The 14,670-nt window shown below is 39.4% G+C and overlaps 1 protein-coding gene across 4 annotated transcripts in view; it reads right to left on the bottom strand.

Annotated features, from left to right (window-relative positions):
- The window catches only part of OPHN1 (oligophrenin 1), a 613,395-nt gene that overhangs the window by 412,021 nt on the left and 186,704 nt on the right, over positions 1-14,670 (bottom strand). The gene's annotated exons all lie outside the window — the stretch shown is intronic.

The following is a 14,670-nucleotide window of genomic DNA, read 5'->3' on the forward strand; positions in this document are numbered from 1 at the left end:
GAGATGGCTCTTCTCATCAGGTGGCCAAAGGACTTAAGCTTCAGCTTCATTCCTACCAATGAATATTCAGGGTTGATTTCCTTTAGGATTGACTGGTTTGATGTCCTTGCTGTCCAAGGAACTCTCAAGAGTCTTCATCAGTATCACAGATTGAAAGCATCAATTCTTAAGCACTCAGCCTTCTTTGTGGTCCAAATCTAACATCCTTACATGATTACTGGAAAAAACAATGCTTTGACTATACAGACTTTTGTCAACAAAGTGATGTCACTGCTTTTTAATGTGCCGTTTAGGTTTGTCATACTTTTTCTTCCGAGGAGCAAATGTCTTTTAATTTCATGGCTTTAGTCACCATCCACAGGGATTTTGGAGGCCAAGAAAATAAAATCTACCACAGTTTCCATTTTTTCACAATCTGTTTGCCATGAAGTGAAGAGACCAGAGGCCATGATCTTAGATTTTAAATGCTGAGTTTAAGCCAGCTTTTACACTCTTCTCTTTCACCATCATCAAGAGGCTTTTAAGTTCCTCTTCATTTTCTATCATTAGGGTGGTATCATCGGCATATCTGAAGTTATTGATATGATTCTCTGCAATCTTGATACCAGCTTGTGATTCATGTAGCCTAACATTTCACATGATGCATTCTGCATAGAAGTTAAATAAGCAGGGTGACAAGACACAGCCTTGACATACTCCTTTCCTAATTAGGAACCAGTCTGCTGTTCCTTGTCTGGTTCTAACCATTGATACTTGATCTGCATACAGGTTTCTCAGGAGGCAGGTAAACTGGTTAGTATTTCCATCTCTTTAAGAATTTTCCAGTTTTTTATGATCCACAAAATGGACCAGTACAAAATGAAGCAAGGCAAAGGCTAACAGAGTCTTACCAAGAGAACAAATTGGTAACAGCAAACAACTTCTTCCAACAACACTAGAGAAGACTCTACACATGGACATCATCAGATGGTCAATACTGAAATCAGATTGATTATATTCTTTGCAGCCAAACAGAGAAGCTCTATACGTCAGCAAAAAAAAAAAAAAAAGATCAGGAGCTGACTATGGCTCAGATCACGAACTCCTTATTGCAAAATTCAGACTTAAATTTAAGAAAGGAGGGAAAACCACTAGACCATTCAAGTATGACCTAAACCAAATCCCTTACGATTATACACTGGAAGAGACAAATAGATTCAAGGGATTCTATTAGATTCAATACATTCAAGATCTGATAGACAGAGTGCCTGAAGAACTATGGACAGAGGTTTATGACATTGTACAGGAGGCAGTGCTCAAGACCATCCCCAAGTAAAACAAATGCAAAAAGGCAAAATGGTTGTCTGAGGAGACCTTAAAATAGCTGAGAAAATAAGAGAAGCTAAAGGCAAAGCAGAAAAGGAAAGATATACCCATTTGAATGCAGTTTCAAAGAATAACAAAGAAAGATAAGAAAGCCTTCTTCTATGATCAGTGCAAAGACAGTAGAGGAAAACAATGGAATGGGAAAGACTAGAGATCTCTTCAAGAAAATTAGAGATACCAAGGGAACATTCATACAAAGATGGGCACAGTAAAGGACAGAAATGGTATGGACCTAACAGAAGCTGGAAATATTAAGAAGATGTGGCAAGAATACACAGAAGAACTATACAAAAAAGATCTTCATGACCCAGATAACCACGATGGTGTGATCACTCACCTAGAGCCAGACATCCTGGAATGCAAAGGCAAGTGGGCCTTGGGAAGCATCACTATGAACAAAGCTACTGGAGGTGATGGACTGCCAGTTGAGCTAATTCAAACCCTAAAAGATGATGCTGTTAAAATGCTGCACTCAATATGCTAGCAAATTTGGAAAACAACACTGGCAACAGAACTGAAAATGGTCAGTTTTCATTCCAATCCCAGAGAATGGCAATGCCAAAGAATGTTCAAACTACCACACAATTGCACTCATCTCACACGCTAGCAAAGTAATGCTCAAAATTCTCCAAGCGAGGCTTCAACAGAATGTGAACCATGAACTTCCAGATGTTCAATGGATTTAGAAAAGGTAGAGGAACAAGAGATCAAATTGCCACCATCTGTTGGATCATAGAAAAAGCAAGAGAATTACAGAGAAACATCTACTTCTTCTTTAATGATTATGCCAAATCCTTTGACTATGTAGATCACAACAAACTGTGGAAAATTCTTCAAAAGATGGGAATACCAGGCCACCTTACCAACCTCCTGAGAAATCTGTATGCAGGTCAAGAAGCAACAGTTGGAATTGGCCATGGAACAACAGACTAGTTTCAAATTGGGAAATGAGCATGTTAAGGCTGTATATTGTCAGCCTGCTTATTTATCATCCATGCAGAGTGTATCATGTGAAATGACGGGCTTACTGAAGCACAAGCTGGAATCAAGCTTGCCGGAGGAAATGTCAGTAACCTCAGATACACAGATGACGCCACCCTTACTATAGAAATTGAAGAGGAACTGAAGATCCTCTTGATGAAAGTGAAAGAGGAGAGTGAAATAGTTAGCTTAAAACTCAACATTCTAAAACTAAGACCATGGTATCTGGTCCTATAACTTCACGGCAAACAGATGGGGAAACAATGGAAACAGTGACAGACTATTTTCTTGGGCACAAAAATCACTGCACATGGTGACTGTAGCCATGAAATTAAAAGGCACTTGCTCCTTGGAAGAAAATCCATGACCCACTTAGACAGCATATTACAAAGCAGAGACATTACTTTGCTGACAAAGATCCATCTAATCAAAGCTAAGGTTTTTCCAGTAGTCACGAATGGATGTGAAAATTGGACAATAAAGAAATCTGAGCCCCAAAGAATTGATTCTTTAGAACTGTGGTGTTGCAGAAGACCAATAGTTTGATGCAATAGTTTCATTGGGATTATTTCCTTCATTTCTCTTTCTGATAATTGGTTGGTAGTATATGGAAACATAACAGAGTTCTGTATATTAGTATTGTATCCTTCAAGTTTACCAAATTCTTTCATGAGCTCTAGTAGTTTACTGGTGGCATCTTTCAACGTATAACACCATGTCATCTGAAAAAATTTCCTTAACTTAGTTTCAATCTCTTAAGAATTGCTCTGAAAATCAGATAATATATGCAAAACTTTTTACACATAGTAGGTACTCAGGAAATGAAGCCTTTAATATTCATTTTCTCTATTTCCATATTTCTATTATAATACACAAATTCCAATAAATTCAATCTTCATTTTTTAAATGAAAACTAAGGAGAGATCTGACAGAATGTGGTCCACTGGAGAAGGGAATGGCAAACCACTTCAGTATTCTTGCCTTGAGAACCCCATGAGCAGTATGAAAAGGTAAAATGACAGGATACTGAAAGAGGAACTCCCCAGGACAGTAGGTGCCCAATATGCTACTGGAGATCAGTGGAGAAATAACTCCAGAAAGAATGAAGGGATGGAGCCAAAGCAAAAAGAATACCCAGCTGTGGATGTGACTGGTGATAGAAGCAAGGTCCGATGCTGTAAAGAGCAATATTGCATAGAAACCTGGAATGTCAGGTCCATGAATCAAGGCAAATTGGAAGTGGTCAAACAATAGATAGCAAGAGTGAATGTCGACATTCTAGGAATTAGCGAACTGAAATGGACTGGAATGGGTGAATGTAACTCAGATGACCATTATATCTACTACTGCGGGCAGGAATCCCTCAGAAGAAATGGAGCAGCCATCATGGTCAACAAAAGAGTCTGAAATGCAGTACTTGGATGCAATCTCAAAAACAACAAAATGATCTCTATTCATTTCCAAGGCAAACCATTCAATATGACAGTAATCCAAGTCTATGCCCCAACCAGTAATGCTGAAGAAGCTGAAGTTGAACGGCTCTATGAAGACCTACAAGACCTTTTAGAATTAACACCCAAAAAAGATGTCCTTTTCACTATAGGGGACTGGAATGCAAAAGTAGGAAGTCAAGAAACACCTGGAGTAACAGGCAAATTTGGCCTTGGAATACGGAATGAAGCAGGGCAAAGACTAATAGAGTTTTGACAAGAAAATGCACTGGTCATAGCAAACACCCTCTTTCAACAAGACAAGAGAAGACTCTACATATGGATATCACCAGATGGTCAACACTGAAATCAGATTGATTATATTCTTTGCAACCAAAGATGGAGAAGCTCTATACAGTAAACCAAAACAAGACAGGGAGCTGACTGTGGCTCAGATCATGAACTCCTTAGTACCAAATTCAGACTTAAATTGAAGAAAGTAGAGAAAATCACTAGACCATTCAGGTATGACCTAAATCAAATCCCTTATGATTATACAGTGGAAGTGACAAATAGATTTAAGGGCCTAGATCTGATAGATAGAGTGCCTGATGAACTATGGAATGAGGTTTGTGACACTGTACAGGAGACAGGGATCAAGACCATCCCTATGGAAAAGAAAAGCAAAATGGTTCTCTGGGAAGGCCTTGCAATTAGCTGTGAAAAGAAGAGAAGCGAAAAGCAAAGGAGAAAAGGACAGATATAAGCATGTGAATGCAGAGTTCCAACAAATAGCAAAAAAAGATAAGAAAGCCTTCCTCAGTGATCAATGCAAAGAAATAGAGGAAAACAACAGAATGGGAAGGACTAGAGATCTCTTCAAGAAAATTAGAGATACCAAGGGAACATTTCATGCAAAGATGAGCTCGATAAAGGACAGAAATGGTATGGACCTAACAGAAGCAGAAGATACTAAGAAGAGGTGGCAAGAATACACAGAAGAACTGTACAAAAAAGATCTTCACAACCAAGATAATCATGATGGTGTGATCACTCACCTAGAGCCAGACATCCTGGAATGTGAAGTCAAGTGGGCCTTAGAAAGCATCACTACGAACAAAGCTAGTGGAGGTGATGGAATTCCAGTTGAGCTATTTCAAATCCTGAAAGATGATGCTGTGAAAGTGCTGCACTCAATATGCCAGCAAATTTGGGAAACTCAGCAGTGGCCAAAGGACTCCAAAAGATTAGTTTTCATTCCAATCCCAAAGAAAGGCAATGCCAAAGAATGCTCAAACTACCACACAATTGTACTCACCTCACATGCTAGTAAAGTAATGCTCAAAATTCTCCAAGTCAGGCTTCAGCAATACTGAAGCTGGTTCAAGCTGGTTTTAGAAAAGGCAGAGGAACCAGAAGTCAAATTGCCAACATCTGCTGGATCGTGGAAAAAGCAAGAGAGTTCCAGAAAAACGTCTATTTCTGCTTTATTGACTATGCCAAAGCCTTTGACTGTGTGGATCACAATAAACTGTGGAAAATCTGAAAGAGATGGGAATACCAGACCACCTGGCCTGCCTCTTGAGAAATTTGTATGCAGGTCAGGAAGCAACAGTTAGAACTGGACATGGAACAACAGACTGGTTCCAAATAGGAAAAGGAGTACATCAAGGCTGTATATTGTCACCCTGTTTATTTAACTTATATGCAGAGTACATCATGAGAAATGCTGGACTGGAAGAAACACAAGCTGGAATCAAGATTGCCAGGAGAAATATCAATAACCTCAGATACGCAAGATGACACCACCCTTATGGCAGAAAGTGAAGAGGAACTCAAAAGCCTCTTGATGAAAGTGAAAGTGGAGAGTGAAAAAGTTGGTTTAAAGCTCAACATTCAGAAAACGAAGATCATGGCCTCCAGTCCCATCACTTCATGGGAAATAGATGGGGAAACAGTGGAAACAGTGTCAGACTTTATTTTTCTGGGCTCCAAAATCACTGCAGATGGTGACTGCAGCCATGAAATTAAAAGACGCTTACTCCTTGGAAGGAAAGTTATGACCAACCTAGATAGCATATTAAAAAGCAGAGACATTACTTTGCCAACAAAGGTCCATCTAGGCAAGTCTATGGTTTTTCCTGTGGTCATGTATGGATGTGAGAGTTGGACTGTGGAGAAGGCTGAGCACCGAAGAATTGATGCTTTTGAAATGTGATGTTGGAGAAGACTCTTGAGAGTCCCTTGGACTGCAAGGAGATCCAACCAGTCCATTCTGAAGGAGATCAGCCCTGGGATTTCTTTGGAAGGAATGATGCTAAAGCTGAAACTCCAGTACTTTGGCCACCTCATGGGAAGAGTTGACTCATTGGAAAAGACTCTGATGCTGGGAGGGATTGGGGACAAGAGGAGAAGGGGACGCCAGAGGATGAGATGGCTGGATGGCATCACGGACTTGATGGACTTGAGTTTGAGTGAACTCCGAGAGTTTGTGATGGACAGGGAGGCCTGGCGTGCTGCGATTCATGGGGTGGCAAAGAGTCACACACGACTGAGCCACTGAACTGAACTGAAGATCACTTATTTAATAAATGGATAAGTCAAAATCTTTACCCATATCCAGCCAACTAAAGGACCATATGCCTAACTCTTATCAACTCTCCATAGAGGACCAGTGAGCCAAGGTGTTAGAAGTGTTATTACCAGGGATGTAAGATGGTGGCAAGCACAGGATAGAGAGGAAAGACGAGAGTGTGCAATTACAAGAGTCTATGTGGGGACTTCCTTGGTGGTCATGTGGTTAAGAATCCACCTTGCAATGCAAGGGATGTGGGTCTGAACCCTGGTCAGGGAACTAAAGTACCACATGTTGCAGAGCAACTAAGCCAGTGCACCACAACTACCAAGCTTGCTCACCACAACTAGAGAGTCCATGCACCACAAAGAAAGATCCCACATGATGCAATGACCGTCCTGCATGCTGCAATTAAGACCCAATGCAGCAAAATAAATAAATAAATGTATCTTTTAAAAAAAAATCTATGTGACCTTTATGATGATGCAGGAGTGAATGGCAGACAGGCCTGAAGCCTGAGCCTCTTGAAGGATGTTCCTGAGAAACTGACATTGTCTTCACCTGATCTCCCCATCCACAACCAGTGATATGTTGGCATTGTTTTAAACCACTTACTCATCCCTAGCTGTCACCTAAGCAGCAGTCCACAGGTAAGTCAGGTGGGAAGCGTAGCATGAGGATTAGAGAGGGTGACACTCATGCTTTGCAGTCTCCTCATTCTGCAAAGGTGTCATCTTCAGTCAACACCACCATGGGAATTAAGAGGGCCCTGAGAGCTGGCACTTTTGAAAGGACTCTGGGTTATGCCCTGCACTGTGAATCCTAGAACACTGACAACATTGAACTTATGCTGAGCTCTGGGCTCCAGGACAATTTCGATATTTGGCAAAACTAATACAATATTGTAAAGTTTAAAAATAAAATAAAATTAAAACAAAACAAAACAAAAAAATACCCTTTCATGTTCTGAAAAAGGACAAACCACAAAGGACCATCCTGCCCTCACATACAAGACCTATCTCCATCTTTCCTCATGACTACCTTAAGACTCACAGATGACTTTCTTTTTTACCTGCCTCTATAATACCCCTAAGTATCCTTTGTTTTCTTTAAAATATTCCTCATTAATGAAGGTTTTCCCTATGACAACAGTTTGCATACAACGACCTTTTTAAACTGGCCAGTGCACCGTTTGGGTACTTTTGATTTTATCATTTGAGTTGCATAGGAAGCACTGTCAAATCAAAGAAATGCTTAGCCTTCCCTGGGTTAAATGTGTGTGGGTGAAATGTTTTATTACACATATTTCAGACACTATATGCTGTACAGGAAGTTCCTAGAAAATGTCAATGCTCTCATTGTCTATGATATGTTTCTTGGTGCTTCCTTGTCTGATACTGCTGCTGCTGCTAAGTCGCTTCAGTTGTGTCTGACTCTGTGCGACCCCATATACGGCAGCCCACCAGGCTCCTCTGTCCCTAGGATTCTCCAGGCAAGAATACTGGAGTGGGTTGCCATTTCCTTCTCCAATGCAGGCATGCATGCTAAGTCGCTTCAGTCATGTCCAACTCTGTGCGACCCTATGGACAGCAGCCCTCCAGGCTCCTCTGTCCACAGAATTCTCCAGACAAGAATACTGGAGTAGGTTGCCATTTCCTTCTCCCTGCCTAATACTAGAAAACAGTATAGTCTTATCAGCTGTAATCTATTTTTTTAATGTTAACTTTAATGTAATGTTAATTCTTTAATTTGAATTTAGTGTCTTCAAATCAGTGGTTTCAACTGGGGACTCATTTCTCTTACTGTCGGAATCTTATTAATATAGAGATGCTTAGGACTACCCCAGGTTATCGATTCTCTTTGCATGATATTTTTAATGTATTTGTGGTATATTCTAACTATATGGTTGGTATATTACACCATTATTATTACCTTGTACCTGAAGATTTTTTTCTAAAGATTATATTCATCCATTTTATAAATTAGATATAACATCCACCCTTCCTTGGAGATAGAAATTATTATGTTAATAAATATTTTGTTCAAAACCTTTTTTTGGATTGACTTTATTTGTTCTGTATATTACAGAAATAGTCACAAGTCCTTGTCTGTTGCATTATTATTCTTATAATGAACACTCATCACATCTCTCACTTTTGAAAATGCCTAGTGGAAAGTTATCCACAGCTGTGAGAATCTTTTCTTCATCTATAGATATAACTTTACATTTTAATCTAATACATCCCTGAAAGCACTTGCAATTGTTTACAGGCCAGAGTCCTTAACAAAGAAGGACTTTCTCAGAACCCCAAAGAAAAGGACTATACCAATCCTTTTGTGTACAGGCTTCTGATAGAACCCTCTAAAATACTTTGAGATCATACCACTGAACTGAGTCAGGATTCTAAGAACTCTAATAGAGGATCAGATGAATTTATGGGTTTGCTAATGCAAGGTTTAGTTAAACAAGAACTACATAGGACTGAATGAATTAATGAAGGATGACTGAGGGTTTCGTCTAGAATATTACTGATGTGGCTGTGACTTAGTTGCTAAGTCATGTCACATACTTGTGATCCCATGGGGCCGTAGCCCACCAGTCTCCTCTGTCCATGGGAATACTGAGGCTATAAAGTTCTATTTTTGAATATATAAAGGAACACATTTCTCTTATTCTGTAACTACAGATATAGATTTGGTACATTATATTATATGAGTATAATATGAGTAATATTATAACTCATAACAACTTAGATTATTCTATTGTAAGTGGGAATGATATGACTTTCACCTGGAAATTACATTTCTAAGTCAAATTATCTCTGCCAAATTCCCTCCAGGATTGAGAAACTGAAATTAAATACTCTCATTTACACAACAGTATCATTATTTACTGACTGTATAGAGCTTCTCCATCTTTGGCTGCAAAGAATATAATCAATCTGATTTCGGTGTTAACCATCTGGTGATGTCAACATCATGGAGAAGATGGAGAAGTTCTATACAGTCAGGAAAAACAAGACCAGGAGCTGACTGTGGCTCAGATCATGAACTCCTTATTGCCAAATTCAGACTTATATTGAAGAAAGAAGGGAAAACCACTAGACCATTCAGGTATGACCTAAATTAAATCCCTTATGATTATACAGTAGAAGTGAGAAATAGATTTAAGGGACTAGATCTGAGAGATAGCGTGCCTGATGAACTATGGAATGAGGCTCGTGACATTGTACAGAAGACAGGGATCAAGACCATTCCCAAGAAAAAGAAATGCAAAAAAGCAAAATGGCTCTCTGAGGAGGCCCTACAAATAGCTGTGAAAAGAACAGAAGAGAAAAGCAAAGGAGGAAAGGAGAGATATAAACATCTGAATGCAGAGTTCCAAAGAATAGCAAGAAGAGATAAGAAAGCCTTCTTCAACAATCAATGCAAAGAAATAGAAGAAAACAACAGAATGGGAAAGACTAGGGATCTCTTCAAGAAAATCAGAGATATCAAAGGAATATTTCATGCAAAGATGGGCTCGATAAAGGACAGAAATGGTATGGACCTAACAGAAGCAGAAGATATTCAGAAGAGGTGGCAAGAATACACAGAAGAACTGTACAAAAAAAGATCTTCACGACCCAGATAATCGCGATGGTGTGATAACTGACCTAGAGCCAGACATCCTGGAATGTGAAGTCAAGTGGGCCTTAGAAGACATCACTACGAACAAAACTAGGGGAGGTGATAGAATTCCAGTTGAGCTATTCCAAATCCTGAAAGATGATGCTGTGAAAGTGCTGCACTCAATATGCCAGCAAATTTGGAAAACTCAGCAGTGGCCACAGGACTAGAAAAGGACAGTTTTCATTCCAATCCCAAAGAAAGGCAATGCCAAAGAATGCTCAAACTACCGCACAATTGCACTCATCTCACACGCTAGTAAAGTAATGCTCAAAATTCTCCAAGCAAGGCTTCAGCAATATGTGAACCGTGAACTTCCTGATGTTCAAGCTGGTTTTAGAAAAGGCAGAGGAACCAGAGATCAAATTGCCAACATCTGCTGGATCATGGAAAAAGCAAGAGTGTTCCAGAAAAGCATCTATTTCTGCTTTATTGACTATACCAAAGCCTTTGACTGTGTGGATCACAATAAACTGTGGAAAATTCTGGGAGAGATGGGAATACCAGACCACCTGACCTGCTTCTTGAGAAATTTGTATGCAGGTCAGAAAGCAACAGCTAAAACTGGACATGGAACAACAGACTGGTTCCAAATAGAAAAAGGAGTACGTCAAGGCTGTATATTGTCACCCTGCTTATTTAACTTATATGCAGAGTACATCATGAGAAACACTGGACTGGAAGAAACACAAGCTGGAATCAAGATTGCCAGGAGAAATATCAATAACCTCAGATATGCAGATGACACCACCCTGATGGCAGAAAGTGAAGAGGAACTCAAAAGCCTCTTGATGAAAGTGAAAGTGGAGAGTGAAAAAGTTGGCTTAAAGCTCAACATTCAGAAAACGAAGATCATGGCATCCAGTCCCATCACTTCATGGGAAATAGATGGGGAAACAGTGGAAACAGTGTCAGACTTTATTTTTTTGGGCTCCAAAATCACTACAGATGGTAATTGCAGCCATGAAATTAAAAGACGCTTACTCCTTGGAAGGAAAGTTATGACCAACCTAGATAGCATATTAAAAAGCAGAGACATTACTTTGCCAACAAAGGTCCATCTAGTCAAGGCTATGGTTTTTCCTGTGGTCATGTATGGATGTGAGAGTTGGACTGTGAAGAAGGCTGAGTGCCGAAGAATTGATGCTTTTGAACTGTGGTGTTGGAGAAGACTCTTGAGAGTCCCTTGGACTGCAAGGAGATCCAACCAGTCCATTCTGAAGGAGATCAGTCCTGGGATTTGTTTGGAGGGAATGATGCTCAAGCTGAAACTCCAATACTTTGGCCACCTCATGGGAAGAGTTGACTCATTGGAAAAGACTCTGATGCTGGGAGGGATTGGGGACAAGAGGAGAAGGGGACGACAGAGGATGAGATGGCTGGATGGCACCACTGACTCGATGGACGTGAGTCTAAATGAACTCTGGGAGTTGGTGATGGACCGGGAGGCCCGGAGTGCTGTGATTCATGGGGTCGCAAAGAGTCGGACAGGGCTGAGCAACTGATCTGATCTGATCTGATCATTATTTACATAGGCTAAATTAGTGTCTGTCCTCTTTATTATTAGAAAATGATTTGAAACATTAATTTAAGCAACCAAGGCCTTACCTGCAATGACATATCTGATATGATGCTCATTGAAGTGGATATGACCAGATGCTTTTAATGAGCAAGGTTGACTATGGGGCCAACAAAGATTCAAAGCCCTCTTGGGAAAACCAGGTTAATACCTGCCTTGCAGAGTTCCTGGCCTTATAGTTGAGTAAGCAAAGTCTCTTCCTAGCAGAACTGACAACTTTAGGATATTTTGCCTATCTAGAGAAGAACTCACTCAAATTTTTAGGTTCTGCATCTGAAATGGTATGGGGAGGGTGGTGCGAGGGGGGTTCAGGATGGGGAACACATGTACACCCGTGGCAGATTCATGTTGATGTATGGCAAGACCAATACAATATTGTAAAGTAATTAGCCTCCAATTAAAATAAATAAATTTATATTTAAAAAATCCAATCTACAATTCTTGAAAACTTTCAGTAATGCAAACTTAAACAGACCCATATAGCAAATGATTATCCTTGTTGCAACTACAAATAGTTAGACCAAATCTAATGAGACCAGCCTTATTTTTTAATCAAGAATATTTTTTCTTTGAGATTAACTTTCATCAAAAGGGAGAACTTTTGTGTTTCAGTGGAAAATGATGCATTGTCTAGATGACATCCTTTTGGATTATCAGAATTTTGCCCTATTCTTTGTCTTTGAGCTAGCTGAACATTTGCACCTCTTGTTACTGGAGGGTAACCTATAAGGATGCACACTCACACTTGTCTGGTTGAGATTTAAATGACTTGCTCCCCTTTCAAGAAAAGAAAAAAAAACAGTTTTGGTATCCATCTGTAAATTGAACTGGATCCTGTTACTTTACCCAACTTATATTTAGCAAATCTTCAATCCCTTCTATTTCTTTCAATATCTAGTTATAATCCTCCAAACTAGCAATCCTAAATTTCCCCTTCTCATCTGACGTGGAATCAGAGAGACCTGAGACTTGATGATCCAGATCCCTATAAGGATTCCAGGTCACCATGCAATTGATCCTTTCCACATGATCTGAAGAAGATCTATGAACTAAAATCTGATGACTTGATATAAATCTCTAAGTGCTTGCCACCATAGAAGACCATGCATTGGGCTAAAATTTTCCCTGGAAAAACCACTATCTGAGTTAAGGAAGTCTGGTAAAATGTTCAATTCATATATGCCCTTATAGGAAAGACTGCCCGGACTGTGGACAATGTCGTCTAGAGGACTAGCATCCTACCTTGAGAGCTTCAAGTAACTCCAATGAGTGACACTATGTAATCAAAAATAAATGTCTACTACTGACCACTTAGAAATCACTGGACCCTCAGGGTTCAATTCACATCTCTTTTCTGTAATAGAAACTTTTGCATTAAACGACAAGGTCCTACTGTATACAACAGGGAACTGTCAATATACTCAATTTCTTATAATAAACCATAATGGAAAAGAATATGAAAAAGATTATATATATATATACATATATATATATATATACACACACATATAACACAATCCTTTGCTGTATACCAGAAATTAACACAACACTGTAAATCAACTATACTTCAATAAAAATAAAATTTAAATAATTTTAACTTTTATATTAATTTTTTTTTTCATTTAGGGCATCCCTCTTCTTTTAGGATAGCTGAATTTCAGGACCCTAAAACAACTGACCTTCACAATCTAAAAAGATGGTCTAACTGATTTTATAGAAAAACACTAACAAATATCCTCAAGAGACTATTTCTTAAGCCCTGCTTTATCCCAATCAGGTTTATGATTACCTGTGAGTTGTTAGCAATTAATAATATTCACGTTGAATATAAGTGTGGGGGCTAGGGGGAATAGACAATGTAGAACTTCCTGAGTCCTGTGCTCCTCTACAGCAGTAATGGGTGGCTGATGGAACTTCTACTTGAAAGTTTGATTTTAAATCAATCTGCTTGGTCTGCAAAGGACATTTGACAAATATATTACAATGATGAGATTAGAAATTTGATTTGCAGTCTGAGACTTGAAAACACTGCCTTTTCTTTCTCCACGCATAAATAAACAAACTGATTCATTTCATCTAAGATGGGTCCTGAGACTCTGGATCAACATGCTTTCCAGGTAATTCTGATACAAAGCTATATTAAGATTAACTGAACTAGATGCTTCCTAAGGTCCCTTTAAACATTGACTTTTTTTACCTTTTCATTTTGTAGCAAACTCAGGCAATAATTTCAAACTAACATCTTTCTCAAAAAATTAGGTTCTCCACCTTCCTAGTAGGATCACTGGACACTGAGAAAAAGGATTTATATAAACCCTCTGATATATTTATTTATATGATTTACTTCTTGCAATTCTTGGAAGTAGATTATACTCTCTACAAATGAGGAAAACAGAGACTCAAGTAATTTTTTCAAGACCTCATAGCCAATAACTAAACCTCAAACCTGAAGCAGACACACACTACCTAAATACTTAGAATTTCCTCTAGTTACTGGGCCATAGAGGTAGAGAAAAGGTCAGGCAATGCCAGTTGAAAGTATACATGTCATGCTCTAAAGCAGTGACAAATGTCAGAGGGCAGTCAGATACTCCCTCTCACTTGTCTGTTATATATAGACTGTGAGACCTAAAGGCTGATCAACAAAGGAAGAAACTGTTCAGAGAAGCTTCAGACTTTCCCTAGAAATCATTACCATCTCCGTTGCTCACGTGGTAACTACAATGGGGTTAATGCTACTGATTACTGTGGTGTTGTAGAAGATTCTTGAGAGTCCCTTGAACTGCAAGGAGATGAAACCAGTCCATCCTAAAGGAGATTAGTCCTGGGTGTTCACTGGAAGGACTGATGTTGAAGCTGAAGCTCCAATATTTTGGCCACCTGATGCGAAGAGCTGACTCATTTGAAAAGACCCTGATGCTGGGAAAGATTGAAGGCAGGACGAGAAGGGGATGACAGAGGATGAGATGGTTAGATGGCATCACTGACTCAATGGACATGAGTTTGGATAAACTCTGGGAGTTGGTGATGGACAGGGAGGCCCAGCGTGCTGCAGCTCATGGGGTCGCAGA

The sequence above is a fragment of the Bubalus bubalis genome, chromosome X (assembly GCF_019923935.1).
Source record: "Bubalus bubalis isolate 160015118507 breed Murrah chromosome X, NDDB_SH_1, whole genome shotgun sequence".
Classification (NCBI taxonomy): Eukaryota; Metazoa; Chordata; class Mammalia; order Artiodactyla; family Bovidae; genus Bubalus; species Bubalus bubalis.